The sequence below is a fragment of the Bidens hawaiensis genome, unplaced genomic scaffold (genome assembly GCF_021521415.1).
Source record: "Bidens hawaiensis isolate Kalapana, Puna unplaced genomic scaffold, B.hawaiensis_p1.1 tig00004973_1, whole genome shotgun sequence".
Taxonomy (NCBI): Eukaryota; Viridiplantae; Streptophyta; class Magnoliopsida; order Asterales; family Asteraceae; genus Bidens; species Bidens hawaiensis.
In genome coordinates, this window is record NW_027491313.1 from 302,009 (window position 1) to 308,924 (window position 6,916).

A 6,916-nucleotide genomic window follows, 5' to 3' on the forward strand; every position below is an offset into this window, starting at 1 on the left:
TAAAACGAGTCAAATGAATTAAATGAAAAGGTTTATATGGGACTACGTGTCTCTAAACCGTTATAAACAAAAGTATAAGCGCTAGCCCTAAGGCAGTCGTGTACGTTTTTCTGGATTCTTACATATGTGGTATACGCGGTGGGCACACCGCACCACACCTGGTCATATGACGCTTTCCTGCGGGGAGCATGACCATGTGTATACGAATGGTACCTAACTAGTGTCGAACGTTGCGGTGTTTGCTGGGGTATTTAGTGTAGAGACTTGAGTTTATAATTGTGTTGTTTTATAGCTTGACTATTCCTAAGCCAAGATGGGCCGAGCATAACTATGCTCGAGGGGTAATCAAGTAAAAGAAAATATTTTAGCGTCAGCATATTCACCAGCATGTGTTGCTGACGTATTTTCTAAACATTTTGCAGGTAATGTAGAAGCTTGTGATGACGAAGTGCATAAGATATCTGAAGGCTCGGATCTTTTGTTAAAACTTAATTATGAAATGGTGGTTTTGTAATTAAATAAGTAATCTTTTGTTAAACTTAAACGAGCATTTTTAATCCCGTCTTTTGTAAATATTATATTTTAAATCCACATGTTTTAAAGACTCCCGCTTTTAATACGTAACTCTGATATAATTACAAATATGGTACCAACATATGGTCGCACGCCTAGGCCGTGGTCTGGGGTGTGACAACACTTAAGGTATCTTTTCAGAGTATTTTAACATTCATCGTCAAGTAATAATTGCAACATAACCTTTACATACTTATAAAAAACCGACCACATGTTCAACCAATATTATTAAACTTTAATTAAGATTAAACTAAGATGATACTATGAAAGTTTAGCTAATAGTAAACATGATGTTATCAATCAAAATAATATATACAAACATGATCAAATTAAAACAATCTAGCCAATTTGGATGACTAATCTTTGATGTTAATGACTTCTTCTACAAACTTAATCTCCTTAATCTTCAAAGGTTGGATAGATGAGATAGTTTTCTTATTAATGGTGGTCAAAGGAGGTGGGTGGTGTGAATTTTATGGTGTATAAGATGTATTTAATGTAGAAGATGAACATCCAGTTTATAGGTTGATCAGGTATCCAAAACACAGTCATGTTTAGTAAAACACGACCATGGTGACTTTTTTGTCATGTTGTATTTAATGCCTGATGTTAGATTATACAACAGAGGTGAACACGGTCGTGTTTTGGTTGGGCACGGCCGTGGTGATTTCCAGAATAGTCCATATTTGTCTTTTTTATTGTAATTCAACATGGGATGTGTTTTGGTAAGCATGGCCATATTTAGTTTTAGAATTTTCTATTTTGTCTTTTCCTCTTGTACTTTCAACATGGGGTTTGTTTTGGTTAACATGATTATGTTTTGACTTCCTGAATTTTTGTCTTTTCTTCGTATGTCCTAGGCATGGTCATGCCTTGATTCGTCATGGGGGTGTGTTATGTTTGTTTTCACCGTTTTTCTCCGTTATTCTTCATATATAAGCTTTGTTTGTTCTTTAAAGCTATATTTACCTATAGATAGAAATTATAATCATTAGTGGTTATTTATTCTTTTATAATTGTCAATATTTAGTGTATTTGGAGATAGTGCCAAAGGTTGTATAAATTATTATAAATCAAATACCAAACAAAATATTGAAAACCGTCAAACTCACATGACCCTTGTTAATGAATTTATGTTCACCCGAATTGTTTTGGGATCCGTCAACTATAGCACATGACATTTTTTTACCCTAAACCAGTTAGGTTTTGGTCCATAAGCAAATACCTTTTTCAACAAAGGAGTTCTCAAACCGTTGTTAAACACCTTTTTGCACTTAAATCGATTTTGGTCGCATTTTGTTTTATTTTAGGAACTGGTTTGTTTTATTGGGCCAAATTAAAAAATGTTGCATTAAATATAGACAAAATGGAGGCCTTATCATTTTTGGGCATAAGATGCTAATAATACTTTCTTTATAAGCTAGTTGGTGGTCCGAGGTGTACAAAACCGTTTATATTTCAAACCGAACCAATTTGGTGAATGCCTGGTCAAAACCGTTTGACCCAAGCCGGTTCAGTTTATAAACCAGAATAAGAGTAGAACTTGTTCAAAACGGTTCGTTTTTTAAACCAGTTTCATGCAAAAAGACGGTTAGCTTTGGTTGTGAAATGTCCGAACCGGTGGCCTGGTTAGATTTGGGAACCGTTCTGCTGAAACCGTGTTTAGATACAAACCAGTCGGGTTCGTTTTCCGGTTAAATGGTTTTTATGTACATGTCTAGCGGCCCGACAAAGTAACTAACATTTGATTCTTATGTTGCAAATACTCGTTTTATTATTTTTATTCTATATGGTGTATTATTATTTTTTTCGTTCTTTATCATTTATCGGTGGCAAATGGGTTGGGTCGGGTCGAATGAGTCATGGGTCAAAACAAGTTTGGGTCAGAACAGGTCAATTGAAAAAAATGGTTGTTTTGGTTTGGGTCAGAATAGGTTAGGGTCGAACTGGGTGTTTTTTTTTTTTATGAACGAGAATAATGGCGGAAACATTTTTGTTTTTTTAGATTTATTGTTTTTGTTAGGTTATGATTTTTTAAATTATTTTTTTTGAATTTTTTAGGCGTTCTTTATTAAGATCAAAAACCCTCAAAAAAGTATTCAAAAATAATAATAAAAAAATTATAACTCAAAATATAAATCATAAACAAAAAAAGGAAAAACACTAAAATGTTTCCTACGTTGTTCGTTCCTTAAAAAAATCCACCGAGAATCGAACTGAAACCGAAAAAATCAACAAAAATGAAACAAAAAGCCAAAAGCGGAACACATATATCAAAATCGAAAAAAACAATCAAAACGGAACTAAAAAGAATTCAAACCGAATAAAAAAGAAACTGAAAAACAGACAAAATGAGTCCGGAATCGACCAAAACCCAACCGGTCACGGGTGAAAACTCGTGTTGGCTTGAAACATAAACCGAATCCGTTCCGATCCGAAACTTGTCTTGTACTAAAACCCATCCCTTTCCGAAACCTGTCACATTTCCTTAGGACACTAACCCATATCGACCTAAAAATAAAAGGATGAAATTTCAAATGACTCATATTGACCTATTTAGTTAAAACCTTTTACCCAAATCAACTAATTTAATTTTTAAAACAACTCATATTGACACATTTAAAAATGTTTGGATCAAAATTGCTACCCTGATTACGAGTAATTTCGGTATTTTATCTTGGATAAATTTGGTATCTTAATGAATTTGAGAAAATAAAGTTATTAAAAAGGGTAAATTACAATGCATTTAAATATATAAGAAAAAAAAAACAGTTTCCAAACATTGTTTTGATTTTTTCTTTATTTATTTATTTATTTATTTCATTTTTGTATATAGGCATATAGTTAGACCAATTTTTATAGTAATAACGTCTACTTTATACTTGTAGTGGGTCTACTTTATACTTGTGGTACAAGAATATTAAGACCTGTGGGCCAGCCCGTTAATAGTGAAGTGTCACAATTATTTGTTTGCAATAAAAACAATAAGTTGCAATACCTGGAATTAGTTACATTATGACAAACCGGGTTGATTTCCGATACAAATAAAATTAATATACTAAACATACAAATAACTATAGTAATTATAGTTTTGAAGTAGAGTAATTATGTTTTTAAAAAGTAAAATAGTAATTACTCTAGTTCAAAAGTTTTAGAAAAATAATAATTACTCCATTGATAACATAATTACTTTAGTTAATTGTACACGTGTCATGATAAAGTTATTTGTATTTGATCCAAACCCATTACAAACCTTTATGGTTTTAATGTGACATTAATTTAATTTCTTCTTTCTTGGGCGAGTGGAACTTCACACTTTCTAATATCTTATTGCATATATCTTTACAACTCAAAACCAGAAAATGTGGTATGAAAAGAAAACGTTAACGGCCTGAAAGGTGAATTGTCGAGGCAGTGGCATCGGATATTGATGATTCCATAGCAACTTGAATCTTCACCTCATCATCTGTATTGGTAGACCTTACCGGTGGTCTTTCGTCAAGTGTTTTCACTTAGAAGCGTAACCACCTCGGACATTGCTGGTCTAGCTGAAACAGTTGGTTGAGTGCACATCAACGCAATCTCTATGATTTTATTTACATCTTCTATTGCATATTCACTAGGGTCTAGTTTGTCATCGACCAGATTTAGATGTGTGCCACTCTCATATAGATTCCATGCCCGTCAAACATATAACAATGCTAAAGTTAAGGTTAATTAGAGCTCACTTAACCATGGTTATCATATCATCACATAGTATGTCCGCGACCACAAATAATCGTGCCTGTGTATATAGCTAACTAAAAAAATAAACCACTGAAGTTGTTTAAAGAAATGAATCCTTAGTTTCAATCCACTTACATGATCAAGAAGGCTTGGGCTGACTGATTTGCCATCTATGGCATCTATGTTTCTCTTTCCACTAATAATTTCTAGGACCACAACACCGTAGCTGTATGTATCAACTTTCTCAGATAAGTGTCCATGATTGGCGTATTCTGGTGCCACATAACCACTATTCCTGGAAACATTTAATAATTGTTATTGTTAACACATTTATACGAAAAAAACCGCTATTAATTAATTTATACGTATTGATTTGAGCGTACAATGACTGTGCCAATTCGGTGCTGATATGAGTTTTATCCTCGGGTAGTAGTCTAATCAGCCCAAAATCTGCAATTTTTGGCTGAAGTTCACTGTCAAGTAGAATGTTGCTGGTTTTTATATCTCTATGGATGATGGTAACATGGTATTGTTCATGTAGATATGCAAGACCTCTTGCTGTCCCAAAGATTATATCAAACCTTTGTTTCCAGCTTAAAGTCGTCGTTTTGTTACCTGTTGGTAAAAACACATTAGCAGCTTGATAGTGATACGAAGATAATACAAAATTTAGCAGTCATAATAGGATCATCTACACAGAGGAAAACAGGGCAGAAAATGCTCTAACATAATTAAAAGAACATAACTTAGTGGACAAAAAGGTCTCCGTGAGTCGGATCATGTTGCATTCGCCATAGATGGTTTGGCCTAGCTTTCATATCCGTGTTCCATCATTTAGGACTCCCATTTCGCATTGAATCTTATCCCCAATTTTAGCAATTTATGAGTCATTCCGTTTTAGTGTAACATGCTTAATCACTTATTGAGTTAATTTACTAAGGTTTTCTTATGTATTTAAAATAATTATCTGTTATCGAATTCAAATATTTAACATCTATCAAATCTAGATTTTCCAATTAAAGGGATTGGTTTAAAAATGTTGTAATCTGTTTCAACTCACCATAAATGAACTGATCAAGGCTATGATTTTCCATGTACTCATGTACAAGGAACAACTGTGGACCTTTTCTACAATATCCGAGAAGACGTACAAGATGCCGGTGATGGACATTACTTAAGATTTTAAGTTCATTATTAAAGTGTGTCTCTCCTCTACTAGAGGCCATAAAGGTTTTCTTAATCGCAACCACATCTCCATTCCTGAGGGTTCCCTGGTATGTGTCACCAAACACAAGCTAAAGTAAGTGGACATCATATACATAGAACTATAGAAGTATATAGTTATGACTCTCAGTATTACCTTATATACTTCTCCATACATCCCCCCTCATTGAAATTATCGGTCGCTACTTTCAAATCATTGTAGCTATATGTTGCTGGAGCTTGCAACAAATCGGTTGATCCAGTTGATTTATCTGCCAAGGGGACAACAAAATTACTAAATTTGTTCCAGAGGGCATGTAAAATATTTGTTAGGATTAAGTCAAAAGAATTAAAGAGTCGAAATTCATCATTTATACCATGTTGGCCTCTGCCTGTCTTCTTAGATCTGCGAAACCATAAGAAAACTGCAAGTAGAAGCAACAGAAAGCTTACGCCTCCAACAACTCCACCGATTATTGAGTTCTTCTTGCTTGAATCATCTATTAGTACTTAGGATATTCAACTTAAATGGACGAATATTGTGTACTTGTTGTTTAAATAAATTAATGATAATATTGTCACTTAATAGTGTCATATGTGTTTTGAGCAATTTGTACGTCACACTCGGGCGTATTTCGCTTTAGCCGGGGTGTTACACTTTTGTTCCATTAACACGTTCATGATGGCATCGAGCTTAGAATGCAGAATATTTTGCTGCTCTTCATCAAACGACTGAGGATATTCATACTCATCTGCTTCATGAGAATATTCATAATCATCCTCATCCCAGTCTGGTTCAGTGTGTATAATCTCTTCATTAATTTGATTGGTCCACTTAGCCTCGAGAGATTTCCTTTGTTGTTCTGATTCCTTGTTATGCTCAGCCATAATATTTACCAATTTGTCAAGTTTGGATTTCACCGTGTCTTGGGAACTTGAGGAATAGGGCATCTCCGGTTCGCAGTTGGCATAATACGGCTCTTGATCATATTGGTCATCCATGTCTGATTGATAATCTTCATCATAATTCGGTGATGTGTGTTGTTCAGAGTGTGAATAATATGACAAAATCTCTTTATCTTCATAGCATGTCGTCATATATCATCGCCCATGGCAACGCTCTTGCTGATTTTGTGCAACTACTGGGCAATCCCGATAGTGATACGGGTCTTCACAATAACAAAAATCACCACAATTGCTCATAGTGACAATTGCGTGCTTGGGTTTCGGGATGGATTTTGGCTTTGACCCATAAGCGGTGACTGTCTGCCCGAGTGGCTGGTGTATAAAAATCTGTTACCTACACAAGCAACACACCCCGCGTAAAATGGAAAAATAAAATAAAAACCAAAAATAAATTAAAAATTACTAAACTAAACTAAACTAAACTAAAATAAACAAAGAAATCAAACAA

General features: G+C 34.2%; 1 pseudogene across 1 annotated transcript; it reads right to left on the bottom strand.

Moving 5' to 3' along the window:
• Nucleotides 1-3,917: 3,917 nt before the first annotated feature.
• LOC143628443 (cysteine-rich receptor-like protein kinase 44) lies at nucleotides 3,918-6,600 on the bottom strand (annotated as a pseudogene). The gene is made up of 7 exons (XR_013152746.1): nucleotides 6,159-6,600; nucleotides 5,880-6,011; nucleotides 5,660-5,774; nucleotides 5,360-5,570; nucleotides 4,683-4,914; nucleotides 4,431-4,594; nucleotides 3,918-4,274 (listed from the first exon to the last, which is right to left on the bottom strand). The product of XR_013152746.1 is annotated as a cysteine-rich receptor-like protein kinase 44 (transcript).
• Between the last annotated feature and the right edge of the window lie 316 nt (nucleotides 6,601-6,916).